Source organism: Tympanuchus pallidicinctus, unplaced genomic scaffold (genome assembly GCF_026119805.1).
Source record: "Tympanuchus pallidicinctus isolate F22 unplaced genomic scaffold, pur_lepc_1.0 scaffold6, whole genome shotgun sequence".
Classification (NCBI taxonomy): Eukaryota; Metazoa; Chordata; class Aves; order Galliformes; family Phasianidae; genus Tympanuchus; species Tympanuchus pallidicinctus.
The window spans coordinates 11,922,117-11,940,894 of record NW_026294780.1 but is presented as its reverse complement, the minus strand read 5'-3'; the positions used below and the strand labels follow the sequence as shown (position 1 = coordinate 11,940,894).

The 18,778-nt window shown below is 41.8% G+C and overlaps 1 long non-coding RNA gene across 1 annotated transcript; it reads right to left on the bottom strand.

Annotated features, from left to right (window-relative positions):
* Window positions 1-12,164: 12,164 nt before the first annotated feature.
* LOC128092185 (uncharacterized) lies at window positions 12,165-15,149 on the bottom strand. Its single transcript, XR_008211671.1, has 3 exons — window positions 13,852-15,149; window positions 12,742-13,147; window positions 12,165-12,449 (listed from the first exon to the last, which is right to left on the bottom strand). It is a non-coding gene; the product is annotated as an uncharacterized LOC128092185 (long non-coding RNA).
* Between the last annotated feature and the right edge of the window lie 3,629 nt (window positions 15,150-18,778).

Sequence of the window (18,778 nt, the reverse complement as noted above, 5' to 3'; positions counted from 1 at the left end):
TGCAGGGCCCTGCCAGAAACAAGGCTCATGCAAAAGTGGGCATTTCCTATTTCCAACTGAGAACTGATCATTTCCCGTTATGTTATTCCGTTCACTGAATGACCACAGTCATGCCAACGGTGTGGTGGTCAGGCACACATCTGGGACATGGGTGGCTGTGCTTATCCCCTTCTGAGGTGCTCGCTCTGCTGTGCATGTGCCCATTCTATACGCTACCATGATGTGTTGTTTTATCAAATCTCTCGCTCTGAATTAATATATATTCATGATTATACACTTCTGTGGCACTTTGTTCAAAAATTCAGTTTAATTTCCATTTCCCAAGCCCTTTGCACCAGGTAAGCCACGACGCTCTTTGTGGTCGTGCCCATCTGTAGCCATGGCAGAATCTGGCCATACTTTGGTAAACTAATCTGCAGAACCGCAGCAAAGTGTGTGCACACAAAATCTGCAGTCATTAAGTATGTATAAATATTAACTGCACATTACAGAGGAGGAAGTTGTGGAGAATGGAAATCAAGTAATGTGCACACATTTGCATAACAAAGCCAGAGCTGGGTATAGGACAAGGTTTTCTGCAATCCTGTCTTCAGCCAGCTATCTGGGAAAAGCAGCAACCAAGGATGTTCACTGCCTGGCACTAGCCATGGCTGCTGCTCTGCTCCTGCCCAGGCTCTGAGGTTTGGCTTCCTAAGCTCTTAGCAGTGTGGCAAAATCCTTTCCCTATGAAGACTGATGTGGGAGCCCTGGAATTAATGTAATGGAAGGGAGGGGGTGAGCAGGAAGAGCGTGCATTTCCCCTGCAGAGGCCTGCAAAGAAATCAGGTCACCTGTTTGGGCCTGGCAGCAGGGCTTCATCCTGCCACAGCACCTCAGCCTGCTTTTAGCAGCCTCAGTTTGAAGCCTACTGACCTCCACGGGATCTTTCCTTGCCTTAAATCTCAGGGTTTTTAAGCTGGGTCAGTGAAGGTGGCCTTTTCAATCTTTCTGGATTTAAATTAATGAGGATGGATGGTTTAGAAGCAGCCTCTTCACAAGTTGTTTTACAAATCTTTATCCTTTATTATCTGTGCCCTGATAAGGTAAACAACGCTTTTAGGGCAATGTGGTGTCAAGAAGCATCTCTGCACAGCCACAAACAGATCCACTTTCTTCTTTGAGAACTCACAGAATATGCAGCTTATTGCAATTAAATTGTGGTTGGGAAGAGCTTCATTGTGAATAAAAAGCCCTTCCAGAAGATGGATATGAAGTACCACATTTCTCACATCTGCTTGAAGGCAGTCCAAATCTGAAGTCACTGTTGCTATTATATGTGTATAAATATATATATATTTTGCTTTTTTTACCACACATGCCCCAGATCCCACCCCTTTATAGCAGGTGGTATGGACTTCCCGTGACCACAAATGGAGATGCTGAGAGGGGTGAGCCATTTACCAGCCACTTCAGTTACATGCATGAAGTTGAGTAGGATGAATGCAGACTGAAGGATTTACAGCTGCTGCAGAGAAGTCCTGAGAGAGAAGGCATGAGCTGTGTTAAGTGTGGGGTGCTGGAGGGTCTGGGGACTCACCCAACCATGCACTGCGATCTGGGTGGAAGCCAGGGATGGGCGTGCAGCTCAGTGCCTTGTCCCAGCTCTTGTCTCAGAAAGGTGTGAAGTGGGGATCTGCAGTCTGACAGCTCTCCTCGGGTCTGGCAGTGTGAAGTGGATATGGAGATAGGGCTCAGAGGAGTGGATATGCCCAGCCAAGTGCCTGGCTTTCCACTGACTCACACTTCCAAAGCCACATTGCTGCTGTGACTGCATAGTGTCATCAGGCAGATTTGGCCTCGTTTCTAGCTAACCAAGAGTAGTGGAAAAAGACAAGAAGCCTCAAGGCTGTTTCAGCCCCTCCAAAACATTTTCCAGGCAAATAGGAGGGCCATGAAAAGAGTTCTCTCATTATGGTGTGAAACACTTACCTTGTCCTGAAACGAAGACTTCTTCTTCTCAGATTTCTTCTTCAACTTCATTGTTTTTAAAAAATGGAGTTTGAAGAACAGAGGTCTGGTTGGAATCTGAAATATGAAATCAAAGTGTTTTAGTGTGGGCAGTTACTCCTGACTCTGCCTTTTCTCACTCCACCTGCAGATGGGCAATGCAGTGAGGTGAGAGTGCAGTAAATGCATTAGTATTACTGGGTTCAGATTTGGCGCTCGGCAAGAGCTTTAGAGGTGAGAAAAGGAGAAATGGAGGGGGGAAAAAATTGCCAATTTTTTTCATCTTTGCGTGCAATATGGAAGCTATATAGAAATGTCAAAATCCCAAGACCATCATCAGAAGTTAGGTATTCACCAGACAACAAAAGAGGAGAGGAGCCAGTTCCAGCAAGGAGAAGTCAGTGTTGTGTGCCTATCAGAAGGCCACAAGGAGAGGCAGAGACAGGCAGCAAACTGAAAAAGCAAGCAGGCAAACCAGTCCAAACCTGCATAGGCCCTATGTTAGCAGTCCCTGAACACCACCTCAGCCTGGGAAGCACAGAGAAAGCTCGGAGGAAAAGGGAGTGAAAAGCCAAGGACGAACAGAAAGAGGGGGAGAGCAGTACGTGTCTCCAGGTGGAAACCTGTTTTCCTTTGCTCTCTGTGCTTTTCCCATCTCACTGTACCAAGCTCGCGGCCAGTCGATTAGATCGCTGTCTCCTCCTTGCCATTTGTGTGTCACTTCTCTGCTTATCTCAGATCTTCCCCAGGGCTGGGAGCATATCTGCATGTATACAGCCTAGCCGCACTGCAGTGCAGAGGTTAAGAATAGAAGAGTGCTCACAGACAGAAAACAGAGCAAGTAGTGAATTATTTTTTTTTTCTTTTGAGCAACGAAAAAAAAATGTTAGTGTCTGAACTTGTTACATTTATCTGTATAAGTGAATTGGAAAGTCTGCTGCCCTCGGTGCTGTCATTATTCCCATGTACCTATTTCTCTAACCTCACTTACCCTGTGTAGCTAAGTATGGTGCCCTTTTACTGGAAATAAGCCCTGTCCCTGTCAGCTTTGAGAAAGATCATTGTAATTTTTGCTGTAGGGGAAGGAAAGAGGGAAATCCGTGCCTGATGTGTTACCAGACAGTAAAACTTAAGGGTCATAGGAAGCCACAAAACTGTCAGAGATGATTAATTCAGTGGAGAAAGTAGAAGCCTGAAAGTTTTCCTGTTTCCTCTGTGCTGTCAACTTTCTTTTTGCTTGATGAAAGGGACAGCACGTGCTTAGGAGAGAAATCTGACATGAGATGTCCCAGGGCATGGAGAGAACTGGGATGCTGGGCTGTTGTAGGGCAGTGTGCTGCCGATCAGGACCCATCAGAACATGTATGACGTGTGCCTGCCTGACATGTCCCATCCTGTGCAATGGCATGCTGGATGATGGTAGATGCAGCTTTTTGGCTGATCAGACAGGATCCTATTTACATATTATATCCTATTTACAGTAGAATACAAGCAGTAGCACCGCCATCTCACCTTTAAATTCATTATTTTGGCTCTCTTTGGAGCAATACCAAGATTAGTTGTGTGAGACTGTGCAACAGGGACAGAGACTTACAGCAATTATAAATGAAGCTGCAAGAAGGAAATCTTAATAATCCCACAGACAGTGGGATTTCTCAGCGGCATATTTGATAGAAAGAAAGGAACACACACATTTGGATCAAAATAATTTCTCAGTAGCTGATCCCCACTCTGGAGAAGGAACAGATTCCATTAGACTGAAAGCACCGCACGTCTGCCTCCTCTTGCTCTCACCCTGTGTTCCCTCCAGCACACAGCTTAAAAATCAAACATCTCAATTTCTCTATCAAGACTGTGCAGCCCTGCTCCTGAAAATACCCTTCTGGTCTCCCCTTTCCAGCACTTTATCCAAATAAAGCTACTGGCATCTTTTAATTCTGTTTCTCACTCTCATTCTGCTGCCATCCATTTTGAAACTCACTGTGCATGAAAAAGCTTTTTGTATTCTTATCCTCTCGCATCTGTCATAGGCCTGACAGCTATTGCAGTAATATGATAGTAATAATACACCAGGTCTTAAAGATGTCCGTGATGGGCAGATGTACATAAGAATGCAGGAGAGCTGTCAAGAGATGTAACCACAGGGCTGCGGGGCATTCTCCTTCCTCTCAATTCACCCATTTCTTCCTGGTTGCTGTATTGCCTCTTCATTCTTTCAGTGAAATCTTTGAACCAGGGACTTCATCTCTGTCACCTCTGTCATCAGAGGAGGGCTTAAAATGAAAATAATAACAGAGTGAAAAAAAAACAACAAACAAGAGTGTCAAGATTTGGTCTTCCTTGGTGGTAGCACAGAAGTTATTTAGTGAGAAACTAGGACAAGGACTCTCCATGGCTGTGGTTCTCTGGTAGCAAGGAGGGAGCAGGGAAATTGAGCATCTGGATCTTAGTTCCTCTCCCTCACTGGTCTGGACCATCCTCAGAAAATACCTTCACTGCCACCTTATCCAAACCCTGCCTGTCGCTGTGGTTTGCTAGAGAAACCTGCAGGAAGCTCTTACTTTCATTACCCAGTAAATCAAATGCTGCATGTACAGCTTTCAGACTTTTAACATCTTTAAGACTGGAAGAGCAAGCGAAAATTTTGTGCTTTTTTCTTAGAATTTTCAGTGCAGTTACAAATGCATAATTGTCCCAGAGCACTAATCCGACAGAAGACAACTTTCTGCAAACGAGGTTCTCAATTAGTGAAAGCCAGTGATGAGCTGTGTATCATTAAAAATATATATATATATATCTCTAAGGGTTAGAAATACAACTCTCAAAAGTTTTAGGTCCTTAAGCTATGTCTGTACTTATCACAAAATGGAGAAGGGACTGGTTCCAGCTTGGAAGCAAAGTAGAATGGCTCATATTCAGGCAGCTGAATACCACGACCTCTCCTTCGCCTTTTCAAAAGTCCCCTGTGTTACTAAGTCCCCATTTCTGCTGGGATTGTCCCTGCACATTCCAACCTCTAAACTGTGTCCAGCCACTGTGTAGGGGTTTGACTTGGCCAGACATCTTTATGGAAAATGCTACTGATAAGCTGCATGGAGACCTGGAAGAACAGTGCTCAAGCCCATGGCCTGCTGCTGTTTAATTTACCAGCAAAAACATGACTATCTTGTAGACATTTCTCAGGATCTTTTTTCCTTGTCTTTACTTTTTCTTGACAAACTCAGTATTTTGCTGTATATCAAAATGGAAACACTCACATACCAGTGTCCAGAGGAATCTGAAGGAAGTGCTATATTGAGAAGCAGATGTGCACAAAGTGAAATCCCGCAGAACACCACATGCATGGCAGCTTTCTCTTTGACTGACTAAAAAGGTGTTCTCATGCACGAGACTTATTTCCCCAAAAGACCAAAAAGAAGCATCCTTTGACAACACTATGACATACCACACATTAACACATGGCTTCCATGCATTTATGTAGATACATAAATAGGAACAGAGACACATACTCAAAACCTTGTTCATAAAAGAAGCGGCTGAAGAGACAATGACCATCATTTTATTCAGATGGGAAGATTTCCTAAGCCAAGATCTTGGTCTGCCAATCTGCATTTGGCAAAAGAGCTGTCAATGAGAGGCATAAAGAACTACCATGTGTGTTTGCTATTGAATGAATGTTAGCAAAATACTTTATAACAGACAATCAGGTTGCAAGTAATTTCAACACCTTGAACTACAAGTGATCAGAACAAGCTTCAGAAACCTGAGCATGCACTGGGATATGAAAATCAACAGTGGAGAAGTGATCTTTGAGTTGTGTATCAAAACCTTGGATCCAAACCTCTCTGAACCTCTGACTGTGAGCTGTCATGCTTGGACTGGCTTCAGGTGCCCCTCAGAGCACCCCATGGTGGGGGTCTGGAAAGCAGAACCATGCCATACTCTGCATCTGCTCGGTGGCTTGGATGTAGCTCTTCCTATAAGTTCCGTTTCATGCATTTATTTCCTGCCATGATTGATTTCTGTGGTTATTCGTTCAGTCACGCAACAATAACTGAATGTAAGCTGGTTATTTGTCTGTTCTATATGCTACCCCATACATAAGAAATGTCTTTACTTTTATGAAAGCTCAAAAGGCATGAAGTATCATCTATTGAAGTGGTGATGAAAATGTGTGGAATGTGGAGAAAAAAAAAAGACAGAATTCTCCATTTATGAAGACTGAAGTCCTAGCATTGATATTATTCATTTCATCTGAATAATTAAGCAGTAACGACAATGGCATTAGGCTATTTCTGGCAATTAATTATCAGCTCTAGGGGTTGATGGCCTGTGAGGAAGCTAAGGGACATTAACCTCTGCTGGCTATTAGTCATTCAGATATTGCCATGTGCTGACGCTATTGCAAATTTCTCCCATTTTTTAAATACACAAGTTCAAAGTTACACTAAAAGCATCCGCAGTGTAATTACGGTAAGGGAGCCAGATATCTCTGTAGCAATAGCAAGCAGCAGCATCAGTGTCGTGATGGCACAGAGATCTCCTGAGGATATCTTGGCTCCTCTGTGATCCCTGGGGCTGTGGAGCTGCTGAGGAAGAAGGACTAGAAGACACATACTCATGTTTTCTGTTGTCCAGGACTCAGGTTAGTCTCTGTCTTTGTGGCGACTTTATACATGTCCTATGCCTGCCAGTGCAAAGTGCCCTGAGAAACAACTAGAAGGTTGTGTGCTTTTCTTGGCCTCTGCATGAGTTCCAGCCCTTCAGGAATGAAATAAACAAAGATGGAAGACAAAGATGGAAGTTTGGCTGTTGTTAGCACAATTAGGGCAAGGGCCGGAGGAATTCATTAGGCGCCTTGGGCAAGAGCCTAGGAGGTGGCTTAGGACAGAGCTGAGAGAATTAACATCCAAAATTTGAAAAAGAGAGAAATAGACAAATGGCAAGCAATGCTGTCTGCTGGACAGGGACTCCCTCCTGAACCAAACAATAACATGAGAGTCACAGTGGTTGCAGTGTGTTATGTTACAAACAAGTTCACTCCTTCTATCCTGTATGGCTGATGTGTTTTCTCCATTAGAATTCCCATTCTTAGATACATATGCATATGTATGTATGTATAAATGTATCAGATAATCAAATGTTTAAATAGCTTTCATGAAATGCATTAATGGGGTAATTATTTAGGTCTTTCTTTTAATTAGAATTGGTTAATTGGGAACATCTGATCTGTCCTTCTCCCGGTGTTCCCAGACATGTCCCTTTGCAGCCTGTAAAACTGTCCCTATGCTGGCCACGCAACACAGATGAAACAGAGCATTGCTGTTTCAAAGTGCAACCTCAGAAGTCAGACAGATGCTAATTACACCATTTAATAACACAAACGAGCGTAAAAAGACACAGTCCCCCAAGTCTGCAATAATCAATTTAACATGGGTCAGTTGACCATTAACAAAGATGGAATCGGAAGAATAATTTTTATCTCATTGGCAGAAAATTTACTTGGTTCATTTTTGTATTCATGTTTGGCCTTGGGAAGGTAGCCAGGGCTTTTTATAATGGAATGATGCTACATGTACCTGCGGTCTATGGAGTCACATTAGTTGCTGATGCAGTTTTGCTGCAGAGAAAAGTAGTCCAGTTCATGTGAGATTGCTCTATTGCTTTTTTCACTGCACTACTTGCACAGACTCTGATGAAACAAGAATGTGAGAACTGCAGGAAAAAGTAGCTAACCAGCATGTATCACTTCTATGTATGATGGAATTCTTATATGGTGCAGAGTTTATTCATTTCGTTGCATCTTGCTTTATCTACAGGCCAAAACTATAATTGCTTTCTTGTTGTAAAGAAGAGACAAAGGGATGCCATCAGTTCTACTGTACTGTTGGAGTAATGGAGACAAATTGCAAATAAACCTTTTTTCTGCCACCCACGTTCTAAAAGTGCATGCAGATTTCACATCAGATTGCTTTATTGGGCTGTAAACCCATGATCTACTCTCAGATTCTTCTTTAGTGCTGCAAAAAGTGAGCAGTGAGTTACAAGGCCACTAACCGCTGGGCCTGCCAGTACGAGAGTGGAGCAAGACCAAGCCGTATCCTGAAAATACTTCATGCTGCACTATTGATTCTTTGTCAAGAACGTTGTTTTCTAATTTTGTTGACTAGCTTTCCATGGTTATCATTTTTTAAGTCTCTACTATATGGCATTTGGGAAGGTATGGGTCTAAGGGAGCTGGTCGTGAATTTTCAGAAGGAAACAGCAAGAGAGTGGAGGATGCGTAAGCTCAGCCCGACCTTACCAGCCCTGTGTAGTCAGCTGCCCTGTGTCCCTTTCTGCCTTAATTAAGGCTAGCAAAATATGCTTACCTCAGCCGAAACCCCTCACAGCCTTTACTGCTGTGATGAGTGCAATGAAAATGCTCAAGCTATTACATTCACACATAAAAAAAAAAAGAATAATAATTAAAAAAGGCTTACTTTTATGAGTAATAATTTTGCAGCTAGTTGAGTTTCCCTGGCACTTAGATTTATTCAGAGGGTTTTTTACTACTCATACTTTCTTATCCTTAAGTTTTTTAGCCTTGATATTCAGAACACCTTCTCTTGTATATGCCACTCTCATTAGTCTACTGCCTTAAGATTCACAAACTAGTTCATCAAAAGAAATCACCTTTAAACCTTGAATGTCAGCCTTCATTCTTTCTCTTCCTATTTTTCATTTCATGTTAATGTTGAAACACTGATATGTTTTCCTCATTTATTACTACAAAGAGCAAATTCACTCCAGATTCATTTCGGGTTCATTGCAGTAGATGCCTTGCACACAAGAGGGCAGATCTGCTTCTCCTTTCATACTCAGTAGTCCCCATTCACCTGTAACTTTACATTCTCCCTTGCATCTCGAGCTGAGTACCACAGAGAAAGCACTGCAGTAAAGATGGGGCTTGGTCTCAATAGACACTGCCACTGAAGGCCTTTCATTCTGCAAAAGCAATGCCCGTAGAGTATAAGCACTCAATGTTAAATGTGTCTTTTTGTTATTATCACCGTGGTTATCCGTGGTATCACCTCTGTGTTTGCAAACTTTAAGAAAACCAGGGAGGGTTTGCACTTGGGATTTCCATGCCAGCTTCCATCTACAACATCCTCCTTCCCCTAATGCAATTTTAGAGGCTCAGACCACAGGGACCAGTTTACAGCCGCTTGGAAGAAGATTTAATTTTGAAACCTTCTGACAGGGAGGAAATAGCCCCAGCCTGGAGGTGGGCTGAGGACTCTGCAGTTCCCTCACTGCCTGGGAAGTTAGGCCAATGTCTGAGATATCCTTGAGGCTGTATGCAACCTAGCAGAAAGAAGGAAGTCTACTTCTTCTCCTGTGATGTACTGAGTTACCTTAAACAAAAGGCCCTACACATTGATGTTAAGCCACAGAGCTGCATCGGCTTCACCATGTGGTACCAAAAAAAAAAAAAAAAAAAACTGTAAGAAGGAGTAAATTTTGATGAGCGAGAGCTTATTTTTTAAAAAGAGAACGCACTCTACAACAAACACTTTTCTCACAGCACATGGAGTGGAAAGAATTAACACAGTGTTTGCCTCCTGAACGCCCTTGGACTAAATCTGAAGTCAGTGAATGGGTAAATCTGGGTTTTTTAAGAGAAGAGCAGAGGTCAGATAAGCTGATCTTTAAAAAGAAAAAGAAAACTGGAAAAAAGAGAACTGACCACAGCTTATCTGGATACATTTCCCTTGCACTTTATGTTGCCTTCTGACTCTGTCATATCCCATGTATTTCATCTGCAGAAGCAGATTTGTGCTGCCACCAGTGTCGCTTGGTAGCCGTCCAACGAAAGGCCACCTGTTGGAGACCATCTCAACACGAGAGACAAATGCCAGCTTTAAAAAAAAACACAGGGATACGGGTAAAGCCATTCATGTCAGATGTAATTAGAGATTTACTGGGACGTTGCTGGAAGAGCCCCTGGAACTTTCCAAAATGCTGGACTGCTGACTGCCAAATGCGTTTGCTTTTCCATTTTAACAATCAATGAAGCTGCATACGTGGAAAGACTGATGAACTACTTCTCATGTCAATCACAATTAGAGAAGTGCTAATCATGTTAAGGAGTTGTTAATCATGAATTAAATTAAATGAATGACACATGCTCTCATACAGTGCACTCTCCAATTGGCAAAGCCATCTAAAGACACTCTCCTTTTCTCTCTACAGCATGCCTGTTTGGCCTACAAGTACATAATAATTGATAAGATTAATTAGATTATGGCAATGCACTAAAGTAAACTAAAGTAAGTATTCTCTTATCTGCTAGATATCTTACTTTTACAGATGCTTCTGCATAGTCAGGTCATTAATTGATCTGTCTTGTAAATATATCGTATTTATACATATTCTAATATTTATAAGCATATATGTGAAAAGCTGCTGAAAAATCGCTCTATGGACTCACAACTATTCAATGGGGAGGAAAAAAGGAGTTTGTGTAAACATGTTCCCTGAGCAAGCCAACAACAGAAGACAGCTATTCAGTAGTGCTTCATTGAGATTTGCATTCCTTTAGGCAGGTCAGTACAAGGAATATGCATCAACAGGTACTGAAGTGGCATATCCAAAAGTTTTCTTAGCCAGGGCTATAAAGTGCCTCTTCTGCAATCAAGGGAGCTTCAACAAATGCATATGTAATTCTGTAAGATTTTAATAACGATAGAGGAAGCTTGTGAGATTGGATACACCTATGGACATATACATAATAGTGAACGTAGGGAATGTAAAGGCAAGTAATACAAATTAGAAAATACACTGTGTAGGAAAACAAGAGAAATATGAGTACTGTGGCTGGCTATTGGCAGAGAACTTGGGGCTGTTCACCTGTGCTTATCAGCTTTCCTCATCTATTGCTTTTGCACACTGCTGGTGACAGGGTGCTGTGCTGGCTGGCTGCGCTGAGAAGAAGGACAGCCTGTTTTCCATCTACCAGGAGCAAAATACTATCTGCAGTACCATCCGATTGCTAGAGGGAGATGACAAACTATTCAATACGATTGAGGATTTTTAGTGTTAGCAAAAAAGAAAAATGACCTCTTCTGATAGTAATTTTGTAGAGATCTCAGAGCATCATACAAATCCCAGAAGCGTGGGAACATGCTGATTCTGTGTCAGCAGCAGCCTGATTTCAGCTGTTGAGCCTGACATTAGACATTAGCAAATAAAAAATAACAAAAGGCCTTGAAAACGGAAGAAACAGCAGAGTTAGACAGTTTAATTCATGCTGATCCACATAGCTTTATGGAAAATCAATCTGTTTGTAAAAAAAAAAGTCTTTCCTTTCTTGACAAGATTACCAGTTTGCATGATAAAGGAGCTTGACAGAAGAAATACTCTTGGATTCTCCTTACAGGAGTCCCTTGTGACACATGGGCTAGCGCTACCAATACAACACACTAAATGTCTTAAGCTATTAAATTATTTGTCAAGGGGTCATTTCTAGTATTGTTCTGCAGGGATTTATATTAGAGTTGAACTTTCTCAGTTGAGAAGTATATAAAAATTATTCCTAGCAACATGGATAAATGATGAAGAGATGCACAATGATGAGGAAGGAACAGTGATGCAGAACGACTTCCATCACTCACTGAGTCTGAGCTTCAACCCTTATCTCCAGACTGGGGAATCCATGAGCAGTTCTGGGTGTGCCCTGCACCAAGTGTGAGGTTAGAGCCAAAACGTGCTGTGATTGCCATGGCCAAATGGAGTTGCACATCAAAGAGCCACAAGACAAAAGCCAGGCCATTGTCATGGGGTGGGCAACAGGATCCTCAGGAATAACAACTCCCTTATGGCAGCTCAAGAGGTGACACCAGACAAGGAGCAGCAGTTACCTGGGGCATTGCCAGCAGCCTAGATCCTGGGTATATAATCAGAGGAGCAGAGAATTAAATTTAGCTCCGTTGTCAACATAGATACCAGCAAGTAATTCTGGTGTCCTGATTTTCAAAGGGACTTGCAAGGGTACAGAGCCTGCAGCAAAGAGTCGCCAAGATGAACTGAAAGCTGGAAAAACTGCTTTTGTGCTCAGAGACAGGAAGAAGCTTCTAATTCTTCAAAAAACAGGCTGAAGAGAGGGTCAGATTCTGTGTGCAATTTCCTGTGTGAGGAAAAAAAAAAAAAGAGTCAGTATCTGAAGGTTAAATCCAAGTGAATTTGAATCATCAAATCAGAAACAGTGACAGATATTTTCAGCTGTGAGACTTACTGGAACAAGTGACAAAGGAAAATGCTGTACTTGCCAACATTATGTGTCTCTGAGTAAGGGCAAATCTTTCTGGAGTAACCTCTTCTCTCCTCTCCTAGATAGATTATGGCGTTAGTTGTGAAGCAGATGAGATGCAAGTTATCAAGAAGTTGCTTCAACACATCAGGATTGAACAGAGGTCATGCTCCTACAAAGACAACGTGGGTCACAGCCACATAGTGAGGCCCAGTAAATGTCACTGCAGAGACTACTGCTGAGTCCCTGGGATCAATAGTCATTTAAATAGTTGGCTGGATTTCTTTCCACTGGTGGCTGTGTCAGAGTGGCTGCAGTAAGGTTGCTTACATGCCTGAATTCAACCCGGGTGTGGGAGAGGGGGATGGCCATAAGAGCATGCGCTGGAAATTTGTTTAGATATCTCAGATCACACTCTACAGTGTGGAACAGACACACATCTCCATCCAGCCCAGCACTCTTACCTGTTTACTTTAGTGCTGCTTAAACACGCTCCTGCTTCTCATCAGTTGCCACGTAACAGCCCCTTTTGTTGTCACAACCCAGATCTTGCACTTGACCAAGCGATCTTGGTTGCTTCAGGCTGCTCTTAGCTGGTTTTCCCTCTCCCTTGTCAGATATGAAGTTTCAAGTGACTCAGAAGGGTCTTTCTGGGAAAGGCGAATTTGCTCAAATGGAATAATTTCTGTAAGTATTCTTACCTCTAAGTTGCAAATGTCATTTTAAGTGACTATTTAGTGTTTGCACAGTCGGTTTCATACACACTGAGGAGAGTTTCAGACCTGTTGACTTCAACTGTTCATGGGACTAGCAGTGATGTTTGTGAATTCCAACTTCCCCATTTACCTCACTGAACTCCAAGTTTATACACTGTAAATAACCGAAATAAAATATTAACATCACACAGCTAAACAGAGAAAGTTACATGATATTCTGCACTACATTCTTCTCCATTTTCCACTGGAAAAAGAACAAGTAGGGCAAAATATATAGCAATATATTGGTCAAGAAAACATTTTCTTTGCTTCTCTAGATAACAAAATACCTTGACTCACATATAACTTATGTAGAGCATGCAGTTGATTCAGAGGAGGCCTTAAAATGACCCATTAATCTAAGTTCAATTGGAAACTAGAATAGCTGTAACTGATCTGTTGTCACAACAGCAGTACACAGAAATCATAGGAACAGATGGAGAAGATAACACTGCTAAAAAGTAGATGTTTTCCCACAGAATCCTCAGGCAGCTACAAATGTTGTCATCGTTTTCAAAGAGACATTACCAAGATAAAAAAAAATATAATAGATAAAATAGAATAGACATGGTTTCCTTATCTCTGTTACCCAGAATATTGCTTACAGTTCATTTTACCTTTCTTTTTATTATTATTTTTATTTTTATTTTAACCACCCATTAATTCTCATGAATCAACACATTGCTTATATGGTAGTTTTTTCACCATGAGATCCTCTAATTGGACTAGTACTAAAGCAAAAAGCAGGGATAATGCACTTATTAACTTGAAGTTTGTTAGTGTTGACCAAAGTTAATACAGAAATACTTCCTGCCATACCAGAGAGGTTTTTTAATCTCCTAAATATTTGTTCATATCAGCCATCAGTCCAAGAAGTATCTGCAGCCATGAGATTGCTGGAGATGCTTGGTCTACTGGGGTCCTGCGTCTTCCAGTCTTGATATGCAGCTGGGGGATGAAAACTGGGAAACTCTCTCAAAGTGACTGCAACACATACAGAGCTCTCTCTCTGTCTCTGTCACACCCCTCCAGTGGAGGAATTCATGTGCAGTGGCCTCAGTTATCTTTCACAGACCTTTTGCTCTTCCATATAGGTTGCTCTGACGGTTCACCCCCTCTGAAGCTCTCCAGTATCTTTCTCATCTTCACTTGTGTGACCTTTCTGCTACAGACCAGCATTTCTTGCTGTCTGAGAAAACGTGAAAAGACTAAAGGAGCACACAAACCATCAGCACAATAAGAATGTACAGCTTGCAGTCATCATCAGGGTTTTTAATTGTTGTTTGTAGATCTCGTTCCTGCTGCACAATTTGCTTGGATGGAAAAGGCTACCCTTGTCTGGGCTGCTTGCATGGAAGCTTCTTTGTTTTTTAGACCCAACCCTTCTCACAGTCAAAATAAAGACAGTGCGTTCAGTCACTCAAATTATATTCCATTTCCCAGGGCAATAACCCAAGACTACAAAAATTCATATGAAGCCTCCAAAAAAAGAAGAATAAACAGCAACTTTGTTGCATGTCAAACAAGCTTTTGTTGAGGCTTGCTTAAGAGAAACATTATCAGATCTTGTTTTGTTCTCTCACCAAGGACTGTATGCATAAGCATAAATTATCCAAGTATTCAGTATTTAGGATATGCCAGATCAGAAGTGTCCATTACTGTGCTCTCCACTGTGTTCCTCAAAACAGTGCTCCTATGCTGGGCTGCCTAATGATCCACAGAGTGTTGACCTGATGGTCACATGAAGGGATTTTCTTTTCCATTGTGAAAGATGTTTCATGTCAGAGATACGAACCACAAAAGTGCGAGCTAGGAAAGCTTCTCAGGAAGCTCTCTGGGTCAAGATGGGAGACATCTGGATGTTTACAGATCTTGAAAAGCTCAGCAACAAGCTTCAGAAGAGGCCACAGCACAGTGGATACATTAATAAACATGTTTTTTCCCTGGAAATGTACTTGCTGGCTTGAAACTAGCCTCTCTTTAGGCAGAAATGTTCAGTGCTCAACAGGCACTTGAGCATCACCTCCTGATTGTTGAAGTGAGTTATAGGATAGGGGGCCATAGGGGAGACGTGCCTATGGTGATCTTATAGGCACCTAATCCCAAGTGGGTTTCCTCAAACCAACCCACCCACCCCCCCCCTTTTTTTTTTTTTGGCTTCTTAAGATGTGCAACCAGAAGTATAAAGACGTAGATCAAAATGCTATTTCCTGTTAATTTGTCATTCTTTCTGCTACTCATACTGCATAGCACATCCAAACCTAACTGTGAACCTTTTATGATTTTCCTGAATAGTTTAGACAGATTGATTTCGTAGTGCAGAAGCCTTGTTCCCTTGATACCTTTCCCAGGTAGATAACCTGCAGTAAGAAATAACACTGCAGGTGAACCAGGTTATTTCACACAGGCTAATGAACAGCCACGGTATGGCATAAATCTTTAAGGCCTCCGTTTAGCTTATATGAAACTGACTGCCATTTCTTGAGGGAAATTTCAGACTAAAAATCAGTCCTATGGACCATTCAAAAACTATGAAAGCACAGAACACTGTTCACTTTCCTTCTGGACTATGTGTTGACCTTTTTGTGCATTCTCTCTAATTTACTGGTGAAGATGTAAAAATAGGCAGCAGAAATATGGAAGCAGAAAGCTGTCACCGTGTCATTTAATCCTCACCAAAAATCTCAAAGCACTGTGATGTAATTAGCTGAGATGCTGCAAATGATTGTTGTGTGGATATTGGATTACGACTTTATGGAAGAAGCAAACAGAAGGAAAAGATGAATTAGTGGAATGTAAGAAGTAAAGCAGCTTACTTACCATGCCTTGTAACCTGAAAGAAAATCCAATAAAAGCAGAAAACAAACCATACAACCCAGTAGTTCAGTAAAGCCATCATTAAATTGGATTTTTTTTTCCAGTATATTAATTTAAATCACTTCTGCAAATGAAGAAAAAAAAATCTGTGTCCTCCATTATTAATTTACAGAGAAAAGGCCAAGAGCAGTTCCCTCATTCACTTCCATGACACAGCAAAGCTCTGAACAGTGATCAAAGTTATATCCTAACTCATAGTCCGTGCAACCTTTCATGTATTTATTTTTAATGGCTATCAAAAATGCTATTATCTTAAAAAGTAATGGGCAAGTGCCAAAACCTTTCTTTTTCTGAAGTCAGAGAGGGTGGGGATCCACTGCCTTCTGCACTGAGTTTATCCTGGAAGATCAGAACTGAATTCAGGGGTAGACTTTTGCTCAGGTCTTTTGCTCTACTGTGGTCTAACCAGATCAGAGGTATGGGGTCTGTTGATGCAGATGAGTGTTTGATCATACTGATGTCTGTGGCCCTGATCTTCTTAACTCTTTCTTATACAAGGACCAGAGACAACCACTTAATATTAATTATCTCTTGCTTTCTCTTCTCTCAATCTCTTTTAACACTTGAATATTATGTGGGATTCCTGTCTGGACTTGATTTAACGCTTGCCAGTGAAGGCCATTAACCCTGGAGACAGGACAGTATCTCACCTTGTTTTCTCTTCTGCTTGAAGACTCCTCTCCTGCTGCTCCCAACCCCATCTTAGAGATAACAGCCTCTCCTTGGGGCTGTGGGGACTGGCTAGGCCCCCAAAGGGAGACACCCTGACTCCATTTGGCAGGTCAGACACTGTGCAGGTATGAACTTGGCACGATCTGATCCACCGACCCTCCCTTTTCTCCTCCTGAGGTCAGCGCGCCTGTTTTGCCTGCAGCTCCTGAGTGACAAAACTAGCATGGCTATAGAGATAAGGCAGACAATTAATGAACAATGGAGGACTTTGAAAATCCAGGGGTGAGATGGAGAGAACCAGGCAAGAAACTCTAGAGCTAGCAGCCAGCAGGGCATTGGCAACAGAACTCCACAGCTCTCCTGGGGTTTGTATAAACTTTCTACTTTTACATCCATGGAAGTGAGTCACAGCTCCTGCAGAACTGGATTTCGGGATGACGATGCAGAACCTGGCAGACAGCCATCCCGTGCTGCTCCTGTTCTTGCTCAGCACTATTGCTCTCCTCCCACATGGCATTTGCTTTAAAACACTAGAGCTGGTTCCAGGGAAAGTTTGGAAATGCTAACATGAAGGCAAAACTGGAAACATGCCTCTAAAACAAATTTCCTAATTAATTTGATATAGAGGAGACTGTTTAGTAAGGTTTTTGGGTCCCTGGACTCTGCAGAATGCTGAAAGACTTTTAGGAGGGAGCAGCTGTTAGCTACACTGCTGTATGTCCTTTGTATAGTCATTCTGTGTGTGTGTGTCACATAAGCACTACGAGCCTTTGATCACTTTCATATACATAGGAAGAGGGGTAGTGCTCTTATATCTATGGGTTTTGTGTTGATTTTTTCTTCTTTCCTACAAAAATCAAGATGATAAAGCAACTAGTTAGAGAGTAAACAAAAAGAACGAGAAGCACATAGGGTTTTGAGGTTGTCACCAAATCAAATGTCAGAGAATGCACTCATATGCCTCTAAGGGGAGGTGGCAATTCAATATTATGCATTATTGCTGAACCTAACAAAAATATATAAAAAATACTTTTCTATCTTATGTTTGATGGAGTAGAAGGACCTAGTTCTTGTTTTTAACTGCTAAAAGGTCTCTGCTTGTTGCATTTAGTGCATATCTCGCATATATTCTAGCATTTTTTCCAGATTTGGCATCTTATAGAATATAAACCTCAACACGTCCTTATTTTTACTCCTCTATATTTCAATTTTTATCATGGTCTGAAAGGTACTAAGGGATCTGTCAAACAAAGATAGGAATTTGTTATTAGTTTAAAATCTGTTACTCACCTTCACGACAGAAGCATTGCTCTTTATTGCATGCTTCTGGTCTCTATCAGGGCTCACAGGCACGACGGCAATACAGATAAATAATAACTGCATCAAGTGCCAAATGGCACAAGTGCAAAAGTAGTTTGTACCAGCTGAGCAGCACTTCCCTCTTGCTTTGCAAGGAATTTTTTTTTTTTTTTTTTTAAGAAAAAAAGAAAAATAAATGGAAAGAAAAAAAAGCGATAGAAACATCCAGGTTATTCGGTTAGATATTAGGAGGAAGTTTTTCACACAGAGTGTGGTGACGCACTGGAACAGGTTGCCCAAGGAGGCTGTGGATGCCCCATCCCTGGAGGCATGCAAGGCCAGGCTGGATGTGGCTCTGGGCAGCCTGGTCTGGTGGTTGGTGACCCTGCACACAGCAGGGGGTTGAAACCAGATGATCATTGTGGTCCCTTTTCAACCCAGGTGATTCTATACTTTGGTTAAAAAGACATTTAAAAAATAATAATTAAAAAATAGAACAAATGTGTAAATGTGTTTTAGAAAAGCCTCCAAAATGGCTGATGAGAACTGTTGATACTCCCTGCTTTGCTGCTGAGGAGCAGAGCTCCCCAGAATGCAGTGCTATGGGTGAAGAACCAACCTGAGAGAGAACAGCTGGGCTGGCTGAACCACAGCTCTGGTAAGGTCCTAGTGTGAAAGCCTCCATTCATTCCAGTTGTTTTCCCAAGAAACTAAACATCAATTTCAATAATCAAATGTTTCAGTGGGAGGGGAGGGGGGTGTTAAAATTCATAAAAAATAAAGAGAATAATTTTTAAGGAAATTTTTTTAATGAGTTCTAATCTGGATGTAGAGCATATTAGTCCTATACGGATGGTTGGTGATTCGCAGTGTCTTGACAAAGGAAGTGAGGATCTAC